This window comes from Rhinopithecus roxellana, chromosome 17 (genome assembly GCF_007565055.1).
Source record: "Rhinopithecus roxellana isolate Shanxi Qingling chromosome 17, ASM756505v1, whole genome shotgun sequence".
NCBI classification, from domain to species: Eukaryota; Metazoa; Chordata; class Mammalia; order Primates; family Cercopithecidae; genus Rhinopithecus; species Rhinopithecus roxellana.
Genome location: NC_044565.1, coordinates 104,505,742 through 104,519,390, shown reverse-complemented (window position 1 = coordinate 104,519,390; position 13,649 = coordinate 104,505,742). Strand labels below are relative to the sequence as shown.

Below are 13,649 nucleotides of genomic sequence, written 5' to 3'. Positions count from 1 at the left end.
AGAGAGAAACCACACACACACACACACAGTTTGTATCCAGTGAATTGGAAAAAGCAGATATTTCTGCATATCCTGTAACTATTAAATATGTCTTTGTTATAAATGTGGCATTGCTGAAGCCCTTTTCCACATTCTCAGGTGAGTTCAGTGACGGCCAAGGTTGCCAGATTCTCTACTTGTTCTTCCTATGCCAATATTCCACTCATCAGAACTAACTGCTCATCAGAACTAGCTGTTCCTCCACCACCACCCAAACCAGCTGCTCCTTTTCTTACAACTCAAACCACTAGCACACAAAAATTGCATTGACTATAATCTTGCCCTCTGCATAGCTCAGGGATTTCTTTATTCAAACATATTTCCTGGAACGGTAATGAATTTGGGGCTTTTAAAGTTTTATTTTTTAAAAATCCTTGATTTGGGTAGTAAGGAGAACACAAGAGCCATAGACAGTAGCTAAGCTAAAAACTGCACATTTCCAGACACACAAAGTAACTTCAGGTAGAATGTTTAAATACGTTATCTATCGGGCAGCTCAAAGCTCTTTGCAAATTAATTCTAAGCAACACATTAAACCCTTAAAAAAATTATGAAGAAATGCCAACAATAAGCCACAACAGAACATCTGAAAACTGTACTGTATGACCACTTGAGACAAGCTCAACCACAGAATCTAAGCCTCAGAGAAGCATGCTTTTGAGGTCACCTTCACACTGCCTCCCAGTGACCCAGGCTGACAGGCCACAGGCTAATAACTCCAGACTGAAATGTCAGCTGCTGGGAGCTAGAAATCAGCCTCCATCATCTGGACATCCCTCCACTTGCCCCTGCAAGAAACAGGCACGGCACTCAGCAACCTAACGTGGCAGAAACACAGTCCCAGGTGCAATGGCTATGGCTACTTGATTCATACCATCCCTTTCAGTGCTAGGAAATAAGGCAAGGAAATTTTCCAGCACAGAGGGGTGAAGGTATACAATTTGGTTGTTACTTTAAAAGGTCTCTAAACAATGTGCTTTAATTGTTCACAATTATAAATATTCTTAAATAAATGAAAAGATGCATGATTTCTGAATGCTAATTTCTGGTTACTTGCTGATCAAAATGTAGAGATAAAAGTATGAAAATTACATTTCATCTGAAATTTCATTTAAATGTTTCATCATTTTTTGAGACGACAACAAATACAATTTGAAACTAAATTTTTCAGATCCCAACCAAATGTTTTAGACAGCTGGGAAGGAGATTCTTCTCAGGGGCACTGAAATGTGCTATACCTTAGCAATAATTCTTTCCCGACTCTGGGAAAAACATGGAAAAGACTTTATAGCAAAGTACATACAAAGACATTGGGAGCCCTAGAAAATAAAAAGGAATCATCTTTCCTAAGCAAATAAAAATAACTGCTAGACTTAGTTTGAAAATTTGGCATAATCTTCCCTCCCAGTCTATCTGAGGGGTTTCTCTCTGCCCCTGTACCAATGAGACACACTCTGGTCTACTGTTCTCTTCATGCAACAGCTGGAACAGCATTCTGGATCTACCCTCGGGTTTCTTGGGCTGGGATGAGCTGCATGTAAGGCAGGAGCTGGGCTGCTGCATATGCAGACTGAATGAAAGAACTGCACATTCCTCCCAATCGCGAAACCCTTCGCAATGTTTCTGCTTAGCCTCCACAAACAACCAAGAAATGAGCATATTCAGGCAGCCACTGACTCTTTAAAGGGGGCTGAACACAATAACACTTGACCTCTCAGCATGTCTCCTCCTTTCCTTGCAGGCAGTGGATGGATGGGTCTGAGAAATCAGTAACAGGCTGGCTTTCTTTTGGCGTTGACTGCTCAAAGGCCAAGTTCTCAAAGTGATTTAATACAGTTGAAACTCACACCATTATCCTTTAGCGCAAGAGATTCCATATTTACAGTGATTGATTTTTCAGTTCACAAACACAGGAATGGGTAGTCATTTTAAGATACTATACAAAGGAATAGAGAGAATTTACCATCTTATTTTTTAAACCCTATTATATATAACCCTACTATATATAGATAGAAGGTTTAGAAAGGAATGTTTTTATTGCCATTAAAAAACTTTTTTTTAGCTTTCAAATTTTCTAGAACCTATGATAGCTCTCTACTGTCACATTAAATACATATTTTTATTCTGGTATTCAAAGTACTCTAATTCTAGTCCAAGACTGACTGGACAAATCATAGGTGCTGGGTAAATTTTTCTTTGACCAATTTAACTTTTCAGGTGATTATCTCTGAAATGATATTAAACTCTTAGACAATCTAAACATCCTGTGAGTCAAGGGAATGCTCAACATAGACCAATTCTATTAACTTCCCTTTTTGACAATAACCTGTTACATTTCTAAAAGATTCTGATATCCATACTAAAAGGAAGGAAGGAAAAAAGGAAGTGAAGGCAGGAATATTTACTGAGTGCCTGCTAGATGCCAGGCAATGTGCTAGGTACTTGAAAATATTTTCTCTCATTTTTAGGACTCAGATAAACCCTTTAAAATAAAGTACATAATATTATATAAATGTATGTGGGTTTTCACTCTAGATAGTCTAGTGGGAACATAAAAAGAATGATGAATTCCCAAATACAATGTAACCACAACCAACTAAAATGCCTTGTGCCAATTTTTTTGTTGTGATAATGAATGAGGAAACCTTTAGAGGCAATTTATCCCACGAATTTCAATGGCTGGAATGCATATTTGCAGGTCTCATACATAAGGAACTGTCTAAATATGTTTCCTACTGCTCTAACTAGTGTTAAACAAAAGAAAGCCTAAAGCTTTATTCAATATTATCTTTAACGAAGGCAAATTAGTCACCAGGACTTTGAAGTAAGTCATCCACCAAGTTGCAGCCATCAACCAACAGTTTATGAAGAACCCCATGTCAGACTGCTACAGGTTCCACAAATGCTGTGGCAGTGTCCCCTGAGGCCCTCTCTCAGTACTGATCACCTCAGGTCGAATCACTTACAGTCATTCAAAGTACAGTATTAATTTTGTGCTTGCCTCGGCAGCACATACACTAAAATTGGAACCATACCGAGAAGATTAGGTTGGCCCCTGAGCAAAGTATGGTATTTATTTAAAGATAAGTTTGAATTGCCCAAGAATAAAAATCTTGAACCATAGTAACGACAAGAAAAGACACATACATGTCAGCACATTGGCAGAATCTTCTTGGGCTTAGAAGAAATACACAGTCATCAGCTTTAAGTGACTTTTTTGGTGAAGTGAAACCTGCTGTGAAGCAGAAGCACTTACACAGTTTCCTTCGTGTCTCTTACGCAAGGCTACTTTTAAGACATCCTCAGATTAAAATATGAGTATCTAACAATGTGGCCACAGCAAGTTACGTAATGTCCTTTCACATCCTCATCTGTAAACGCTATTAGAATAAATGATCTCCGAAGTCCCCTTCAATAACAAAATTCAATCATGGACATTTAAACATTCCAGGCAGATAGCTATCTTTTTTATTTTAAAATATCATTATGACCTCTCTGTTCCATTGCTTAATCTCATAGTATTGATGCTAATAATAAAAGTTTTCTATCTAACATTAACCATACTCAATCTTTCTACAGTTGGAGCCAATTTTCTCTAGTTTGAGCCTCTGTGGAGTTGGAGAACAAATGACCAGTGTTTTCTATACACAGGAAAACCCTTCATTAACTCTATTGGAATCCCGTCATGAAAGCACCCTTTACTCTTCTGAGGGCTACAATCACTCCAACCCCTTTCATCATGTAGAACCTCTTCTCTAGAATCTCATTAATTATTTTGCATCTACAGAGGGTTAAATGAATCTTCCCAATGCCATCAGCTAAAACGATTGGTGCTACTATTATATGAGAGAAATTTGAGTATTTCTTTTAATTTGATTGCTTTGCAGAGATTGCAATTTGTTTTTGCTAAAGCTAATTAATGCCCCTGAATGACCCTCCTCATGTTTCACAGAAACACTTCAAGCTAAAACCAGAAAGAATGAATTTTTAAAAATAATAAAGTACAAGGAAAGTTTTCAAAAATCCCAAAAAATTGCTTTTTTTTGGCCTGGAAAAATGACACAAAAGAGCAACAGATATTGGGATACCAGCAATAGATTCATTCAAGGTACCTTTTCTCAAATGAAAATTGCAATTAGGTAAGTTGAGTCATATTTCAGCATGCCTACAGTATCCCAAATAGACTATTGCCAGTCAGTTTTTAAATACCCCCTGAGAAAGTCTGACATCCTCCTTTGGTTATCCCTGTGCCCATGTTTACACTGCCAGTCAAAAAAATACTTCCTTATACAGTATAATTATACTTGCTGCAATTTAATTTTGTTTTTCTGGTTCTACATGCCAGGGAAAGAAATAAATCTATGCCTAAAAGACTTGCATCCAAAATATATTCAGAATAGTAAGAAAACAAAACCAGGCATGATGGCTCACACTTGTAATCCCAGCACTTTGGGAGACTGAGGCAGCAGGATTGCTTGGGGCCAGGAGTTCGAGACCAGCCTGGGCAAAATGAGACCCTGTCTCTACAAAAAATAAAAAAAAAGCCAGGCATGATGGCATGTGCTTGTAGTCGTAGCTACTCAGGAGGCTGAGGTAGGAGGATTGCTTGAGCCTAGGAGGTTGAGGCTACAGTGAGCTGTGACCATGCCACTGCACTCCAGCTAGGTTGTCAGATCAAGATCTTATCTCTCTCTCTCTCTCTCTTTTTTTTTCCCAAGATCTCATCTCTTAAAAAAAAAAAAAAAAAAAAAAAAAAAAAAAAAGAGAGAGAGAGAGAGGAGAAAAAAGCAAACAACCTAACAGAAAAACTGGGTCAAAGTTTCAAACAGACACTTCAGCAAAGAAGATATACGAATGCCAAATACATGTAAAGATGCCCAATATCCTTAGACATTAGTGAAGTTTAAATTAAAACCCCAGTGACATACTACTACATACTCACTAGAAAGGCTAATGTTAAAAAGACTGAGCATACCAAGTGTTGGCTAGGATATGCAACAATTAGATTTCTCATACTCTACTAGTGCAAATGTATAATCACTCTGGAAAACAATTTGGCAGTTTCTTAAGTTAAATATACACTCACCATTTAGCTCACCTGTTTAATTCCTGCGTATCTACACTAGAGAAATGAAAGCCTAAGTCCACAAAGAGACTCGTGCATGATTGTTCCTAGCAAGTTATTTGTTACTAGTTGAGGGATACAACACAAATGTCGTTCAACAGCTGAGTATACAAACAAATTGCAGTATATCCATACAATCGAATACCGTTTGGCAATAAAAAGAAAGCTACGGATACACCTAACAACATGGCTGAATCTCAAAATAATTATAATGAGTGAAAAAGCCAGACAAAATAGAATGCATCCTGTATGATTCCATTTACTTAAAATTCTAGGAAATGCAAGTTAATCTATAGCGACAGAACATAAAACAATCATTGCCAGGGAGGTGGGGAAGGGGAGGTTGAGTAAGGATTACAAAGGGCTATGGCTATGTTCCTTACCACGAGAGTGATGATGGTTTTATGGGTACATAAAAATATCAAATTGTATACTTTAAACATGTACAGCTTATTTTACATCAATTATACCCCCAATAAAGTTGTTTTTAAAAGAATAACCTTTCATATACATTAGAAAAGTTAACTTACACATCCTGTTGTGCTTTCTTAGCCTCCAGCTCCATCTCCAAAACATCTCAAGTCTTCTCTTCCTCAAATTAAACAAGCCCAGCTATTTCCTTTAAACTTTTACAACCAGAATTAATGTTTCCTTGTTCTCTTTTTAAAAATCAAATCAATAAACACTTAAATCCTAACAATCACACAAGAATTTTAAAAAATATGTATTTTTTAGGACAATGTTCTGAATCTTTCACATGTTCTAGACAGGCTCAGAGAAGTTAACTGACTTGCCCAAGTTCACAAAGGGAATGAATGTATAAGCTGGAATTCAAAGTCAAGTCTGTCTCACTGCAGAGCCTGTGCTAGTTGCAAAAACGAGTGTTCCCCATCTCTGATATTTTTACCACCACAGAACTGAACAACAATAGCACATATTAAAAGAAACGCGATTTTATTATTTTTAAGGATGCTTGACAGCTCCAATTATTCAACTAAATGATGCCAAATTTGTTGGGCCAGCTTTAATAAACTCACCTGCTGTATTGAGCGGTATGATTTTGTAGCAGTTAAGGTAAAAGATTCCCCTCCCCCCATCTTGATTAGATTAAACCTGCTTTCTAATATTTTGAACAGCCTTTTAAGTTTGCTTATTCCATCGTGTTAAGGTAATTTTCAACTCATACCAGTTTTAGTCACCCTAAATTCTGACAAACAGAAGCTAAATCAGTGGATTATTCTTCAATATATTCCAAATGAATGCACAATGGAGACTGTTGTGCAAAGTTAGAAGATGAAACAAAACTGATTACACACACCTATACCCTGCCACTAATTAAAAATATACTAGTGTTTCAAGTATACAATTTCCATGGTGGTGGTATCTTTGTTCAGAAGCAGGGTACATTACTATATAGGTGAAGCCCTCTAGCATTTAATTAGGTTACTAATTATGAGAAGAGTCACATTACCTTCAAGTCTTTCCCTGGATTGTGACCAAGACTTAGTATATGAATTTCATGGTGATTGTGTTTTAAGATAGGAAACATGTCAATAAAGAATACTGGTCACATCTTTCAAAGTGTCCAGGTGATGAGATTTTAGCTGTGGCAGAGTTTGAGACAGTAACTAGAAGAAAATACTGCTAATTCCCACTGCCAATTTTGATGATCAGATGATATTTTATGTTGGATTTTAAACATGAGTAGCATTCAAAGTCTTCGCAGGGGATATACACATGAATATAAAAAGAAGAAAATTAAGTGACATTCATTATTTCCGTTTGAGTTTGATCAATTAACAAATTCAGCCTCAATTCAGTATCATCTTACTCCCCGGCTTTCCTCCTTGCCTATCAAAATAATACTACCACTAATAAAGTCAGTGCAAAATGTATGAGTCACTCTTCAGTCATGCCAAGTGCATAACCTTCAACCCACGATTAAAAATAAAGTGCTATGTGTGAAATTCAATACTGTTTAACTTTTGGGTGCTAAAATCTAATAAATATAACATTTCAAAAGAAATTAAACAATCTGGATCACTTCTGTCCATTTTCATGATTTCATCAGGAGATTTCTATATCTTTGACTACATTTGCTAGTGTTCAGATCCTGGGTAAACTGGTGGAATTTGGCATCACTTAGTTTATAATCTGTATCACCAGTTCGTACAAGTCACAGAAAAGTTCTCCATTCCCCTATATACTTCAAAGCGTTTCATTTATTATTCAAATGATTCTTCTGACAAAACTATCAGTCAAGAAGAAAATAAAGAAATCTTATTTTTTAAAAGACACACTTTCCACACCAGACTGCTTTAACTAACCATGCTATTCTTGGCAAAGTCTTTATTTCCTAAAGAATACATTTACTTTCAACTTTTCTTACCTCTGAGAAGGTCAGGGCTTGTTTTTACTCGTTTTCACTCAAAGTGAGCTTTTATATATTTTAAGTTTACCTTAACTTCTTCCTAAGTCCCTATATTTTCTAGCCTTTTCTAAAGAAAATACTAAATTTAAATATGTGAAAGGTATTGAAGTCATAATGAATGTCTCATAACTACTTTCAAATGATGCTAGGAATGAGTGCATGAGTTTAATACACACTTACAGGGAAAAAAGAGACATCTTTAGTCAGAGTTAAGGGCATTTGGGGTTAATCATAAAAAAAGCTTCATGATTTGAAATAGGGTTATTTTCTTTATTTCCCTCTCTCCCCTCTTCTCTCCTTTCTATCCTAAAAATTCATACTGTAGCTATGTCATAGGGCTATTTTCTTTATTTTCTCTCTCCTCCCTCCCTTATTTCTTTCTATCCTAAAATTCATACTGTAGCTATGTTACCAGGTAACACGTTTGCAGGGTCTGAGAAGTTTCTTGGCTTGATGAGAAAAACACAACAGTCTAGTCCTAAAACCCCCCCACCACTCCCACCCCATTACCAGTGAGGCTGAGAGGGCTGGCTGAATCCTAAGAATCCTAAGTCAGCAGTCTTATTAGCAAAGATGGGTTGGGTTTTGGACAGAATCTAATACAGCAGCATAAGGTGAGATATAAATTTAATATGGTCAAGAAATATATGCTTGGCTACTTAATGGCTGCCAGATACCACAGATGAGGTTATCTTACCTAACACTACATTTCTATTCGTGGAACATTTCAATACCACTATTTGATAATCGAAGCCTTAGGCACTACTATTTCAGGCATCAAGAGACCCATTGCCACTTCAGTTTCATTTGTAGAAAGAGGGCGGCTATCATGATTCAGAGTCAATCATTTTTAAGACAGAAAGGGCTCTTTTCCAATCCCAAACTTCCTAGTATGTTCATATGATGGTGACAAAATGGTCTTTTCATCTTCTTCTGTTCATTAAGGTATTCGGTACTCACAGTCCCATGGTTCTTAAATGGATACATAATGCTTCATATGCAACAGCCATCCCATTCAAAATAATGCAAGCCATGCAACCCACCCATGTTGTACAGCTGGCCCTCAGAATCCTCAGAGGATTGGTTCTAGGATCCGTGAGATGCTCAAGTCCCTTATGTAAAGTATGCACAGTATTTGCATATAACCTATGTACATCCTCTGGTACACCTTAAATACTCTCTAGAATACTTATAATACCTAATACAATGTAAATGTTATGTAAGTTGTTACGTAGTATTGTTTTTACATTTGCATTATGTTTTATTGTTGTGTTTACTTTTTCTCCAAATGTTTTTGATCTACAGTTGGTTGAATCCATAAATGACTGGATGAGGTCCAACTGTATTTCCAATTGTGACTGAAGTACTGGAGCTGTCAGGAAGCAAGTAATATTTATTTTTGTTGTGGTAAAACCTACATAACCTAAAATTTACCATTTTAACCATTTTTAAGTGTACAGTTCAGTGGCATCAAGTACATTTACCAAGAAGTTTTATTTTAGATTCAACTGGACTCTGGCCTTGATGCATGGATATCTAGTCATTCATTGGTTGATACTCACGGCTTCACAGAGATACATGTCATTCTATTTCCAGGTAACCTCTTGGCTAGGTATTCGAAGTCAGATTTCATCCAACATACTATGGTTTGTATGCTTGAGGTGAGGAATGAACCATCAAAATGAAGCATTTGTCTATTTCCTTCCAGATGAAAGATAGAAACTTTGATCTTCTCTTCCTTGCCATTAAACCTTTCAGAAAATAAGGAACCTACTATTCCTTGACCTTTGGGATTTTTACAAACTTCAGACTGCAGTTCAGAACATAGACTAGAAACCGTCCAAGGAAAACATGCCCCAAATGAACAGGATATAAACAAAACTGTAACTAGGTAATTAATGGTAGGGATTTGACTCCCCTCACTGCTTCTCTGATAACAATCTGGCATTTTATCAGCAGGGTCTTTTATCTGGAAGGATTCACTGTGTTCTGCTGCTTGGAACTATTCCGGGAGGGGACAAAGACAAGCTTTCATCTTAGAAAGGAAATGGAACTACATCTAGAAGGGGTAAGAAAGAGTCAACCCCGTAAAAAGAACTCCAAGTCTTTCCCTGCCAGAAAGTAGAGGTAAATGGAAAACACGATGCCCTGTTTCACTGAAAACACGAGAGCAAATTCTAATGGGAAAGAAATCATTGCAGTCTTCCAAAGGTGGCAACTTGCTTTCTCCCTTTGTTTTGAGTTCTTTTTTTTTTTTTTTTTTTTTTTCTTTGAGACGGAGTCTTGCTCTGTCGCCCAGGCTGGAGTGCAGTGGCCGGATCTCAGCTCACTGCAAGCTCCGCCTCCCGGGTTCACGCCATTCTCCTGTCTCAGCCTCCCGAGTAGCTGGGACTACAGGCGCCCGCCTCGTCGCCCGGCTAGTTTTTTGTATTTTTTAGTAGAGACAGGATTTCACCTTGTTAGCCAGGATGGTCTCGATCTCCTGACCTCATGATCCGCCCGTCTCGGCCTCCCAAAGTGCTGGGATTACAGGCTTGAGCCACCGCGCCCGGCCTGTTTTGAGTTCTACATCTTCTCCCCAACGTATTCTATTTAACTTCCTGTCAAAACTAAAGAAAAATAAACTAATTCATACTATGGCATAAATGACTACTAATAACTTTAAGTAATTTGTGTCCCACTGAGATGTTCATTTTAGAAGGGATCAAAACCACACACTAAAAGAACGAAAATCTCCAAGGTTTAGCTCACAATGGAGGAGGCATCTGAGAAAATTAAGTGGACAGAGGGCACTGCTTATGACCTGTCAAATCATTTAATACAGGTTTCAATTACCCTAGGGGTAAAGCTGGTCTGGGTCAGTGGCTACAGTGGAGTCAGATCTGGCCCTTCCAGTGGCATCATTAGGGAAAAAGGGACTGTTGACGGGAGTATGTATGAATTAGTAGCAGCAGAATGTGCTCCCTTTATTCCCTCTCCAAACATGGGCACTCCACTCAGATCTCATAACAATGTCATGGATTGGTTATGGAAGAACTCAGGAAAAAACAGGGATTTAAATTCTTCATCCTACTTAGAACTCAGAAATATTTATCCTAGGTTGGGCCAGGGTGGGTGGCCAATTACAAAATCTACAGCCTGGGGCTTCTGTGCCAGATCATGCATTGCCCAGTGACACTAGTTCTCTTCTGTCAGGCTGTGGAGCCCCCGAGGTTCACATTTAGGGCCCTCGTGACACTTCACAGTGGGTCAGGCAAGGAGGAGGACACAGGGAATCTGCTCTGCTGGCTAATTTTCAACGGGGAATTCTATCAGGACATGGCATTCTAAAGCTGCTACTTTAGAGACATGTTCAACCACGCAGCAGAATGCAAATCTCTCTCTAGTCTTCTCAAGTTTTTCCTAAGTCCAGTTTTCATTCTGGCTACAAATTAAATTCTGATGTCTTAAATCATGCAGGAAAAAAAGGGTGGGGGGGATAATAAATGATTGAATTATAATAATTATATGACCCTGAAGCTTAACTAGAAAAAATAATTATATTTCTTAAGTTTATCTTCAGTAGACTTATGCAGGTTATAACTAGTATTAAGTCAATTTTACTTTTCATTTTATCCAAACCAGAAAGAAGTTGAGTAAAAGGGATTCTCCTGGGAAAAAAAATGAATAAACATTCAAGCAAGAAACAAACCAATGCTACTCACACATCACCCAAAAAGACAGATTAGTGTCTGAAAATATTTTCTGCCCACCACTTTGTAAATTCTTTTCTTGTCAGTGGTGACACATCCTTCAGTAACAATTCAACTTTTCCTGGGCTACCTAGATATATTTTTCCACAGTTTCTGCTAAAACAGATGCTTCTTTCCTGTATGATTATAATAACCAAAAGGGAGCAGGCTTATTTATACAGTAGCCTGTAGATTTCATACACATATATATTTTGTGAATGCTCTGGATACTACAGAGACTAAACAGAAAAATCTCATTAATGTGGGCACACCTAATTTTGGTTTTGTGATTATTCAGACTGAGGTCTACTACAGCCTACTGTAGGACTGAGAGTTTTCATCTAAAGTAGACAGAAATGTGGCATCTCTTGGGGGGCTGGTGGTCAGGGCACAAATGTCTCAGATCAGGTATTTTCCCTAATGCAAAAAACCCCAAGGGACACATCTCATCCTCCATGTACCGTCCACACAGGTTTTGGTTGGTAACCTTTGGATAATAATGAAAAGTGGGAAATAGCACTATGTACATAAAAGATATAAAACTGGCAAACAAAGGTGGGTGTGAACCCACTTCAGAAGCCTTTAAAGTACAGATAATCAACTAACACCTTAACCAGATACTATTGTTATTTACCCATTAAAGCAGTTTCCTAAAGTTATTATATGCAATCTGAAGTAACAAAACCTTCCTTTCATACTATTCAGTAATGTAAACACGTCACAGATTTATATTTCCTTTTTTTCCAAATCAGTTTACAATTACTACATAAGAAAACACTGGCAATTTAAAAATTTTTCTACATGAATTGATATCCTCATGACTGTTTTGTTTATAAGAGAGTAAAAAGAGAAACCATCAAGTTACTACATGTGAAGGTACACTCTAAACTTAAATTCTTATGTAAACATTTGCTATTATTGTTTTTTTTCTAGCAACCCTAAAGATTTTCAAAATTATGTAAAGCAGAGGAAACTAAGATGACATACTAAAGACAGATAGAAAACATATTTTCTAAGAGTTTAAAAATTATGCATAAATAGCAGCCCACAAATAATCTCATTAAGATTTTATGCTTCTTAGCCTCAAGCCACATTCCCTCTTTACTAAGACACTTATAACTGTGCAATGACCCATGATTTTCTACAATAAGGAAAATTTCTTTTGTAAGAAATTCTCAGTGTTTCTCAAGAATCTCAAAACTTCAGTCGAGCCAGTTTTATTTAGCAACCTGTCACAACCACTTAAGCTTTATTGCAAGTTTTTCTTCCTTTTCTCCTGATTTCAGATTAGAAAATGAGACTACTGCCAACGAAATGCCCAAGGGGGGAAGTATCTCAAGAAAGCAAAGTAAGTCCAAATGTTTGTTAGGTAAAGCTGCAGGTTAATTTTGGCATGCTGAGAACTACTACAGCTGAGAACTCTACAACTAGGTTCTAGAGCCAGATTGTTTGGGTTCAAATCCACGACTTGTCACTAACTAGCAGTATGAGCTAGGTAGGACACATTTCGAAAGTTCTTACTGCCCAACATTCCCCCACTCTGTGGAATGTGATAATAAGGACAATGACCTGATAGTGTTGTCATCATGATTAAATGAGTTAATATGTGTAAAGTCCTAAAATATTGCCTGGCTCATAGTAAACATTTGCTAATTATTATCATTTATCACTAATCAGGATGAAAAAAATAGGAGCAAAAAAGATAGAGATAAGAAGCATCATCAAAAAGGATACCTCATTATGCCAAAAACCGTATCTGTCTGATTCACCACTGTATTTCTAGTGCCTGAAACATAATTGTTTTCAATAAATATCTGTTGAGTGAACGAATAAATGAATTTGCGCTGACTCCTCAGGGAGTCAGTCACTTTTTGACTGTGGGCATATTATGTCTACTCTCTCTGGGCCTTGGCTTTTCGCCTCCAAAGAAAGGTACCAGCACCTGCTACTTGCTACCTCAAACAGATGATAATCAATGTAAGAAGCAAAGCAAATCATTTCAAACTTACTAGAGGGCTTTTGGAAGTCACGGATTTTTTTTTTTTTTTTTTGAGACGGAGTCTGGCTCTGTCGTCCAGGCTGGAGTGCAGTGGCCGGATCTCAGCTCACTGCAAGCTCCGCCTCCCAGGTTCACGCCATTCTCCTGCCTCAGCCTCCCGAGTAGCTGGGACTACAGGTGCCCGCCACCTCGCCCAGCTATTTTTTTTTTTTTTTTTTAGTAGAGACAGGGTTTCACCGTGTTAGCCAGGATGGTCTCGATCTCCTGACCTCGTGATCCACCCATCTCGGCCTCCCAAAGTGCTGGGATTACAGGCTTAAGCCA

At 37.7% G+C, this 13,649-nt stretch overlaps 1 protein-coding gene and 1 non-coding gene across 8 annotated transcripts in view; one reads left to right on the top strand and one right to left on the bottom strand.

Annotated features, from left to right (window-relative positions):
• Window positions 1–13,649, bottom strand: part of THADA (THADA armadillo repeat containing) — a 349,614-nt gene that overhangs the window by 166,685 nt on the left and 169,280 nt on the right. The window lies entirely within an intron of this gene.
• LOC115894412 lies at window positions 3,033–3,139 on the top strand. The gene has a single exon (XR_004054534.1). It is a non-coding gene; the product is annotated as a U6 spliceosomal RNA (small nuclear RNA).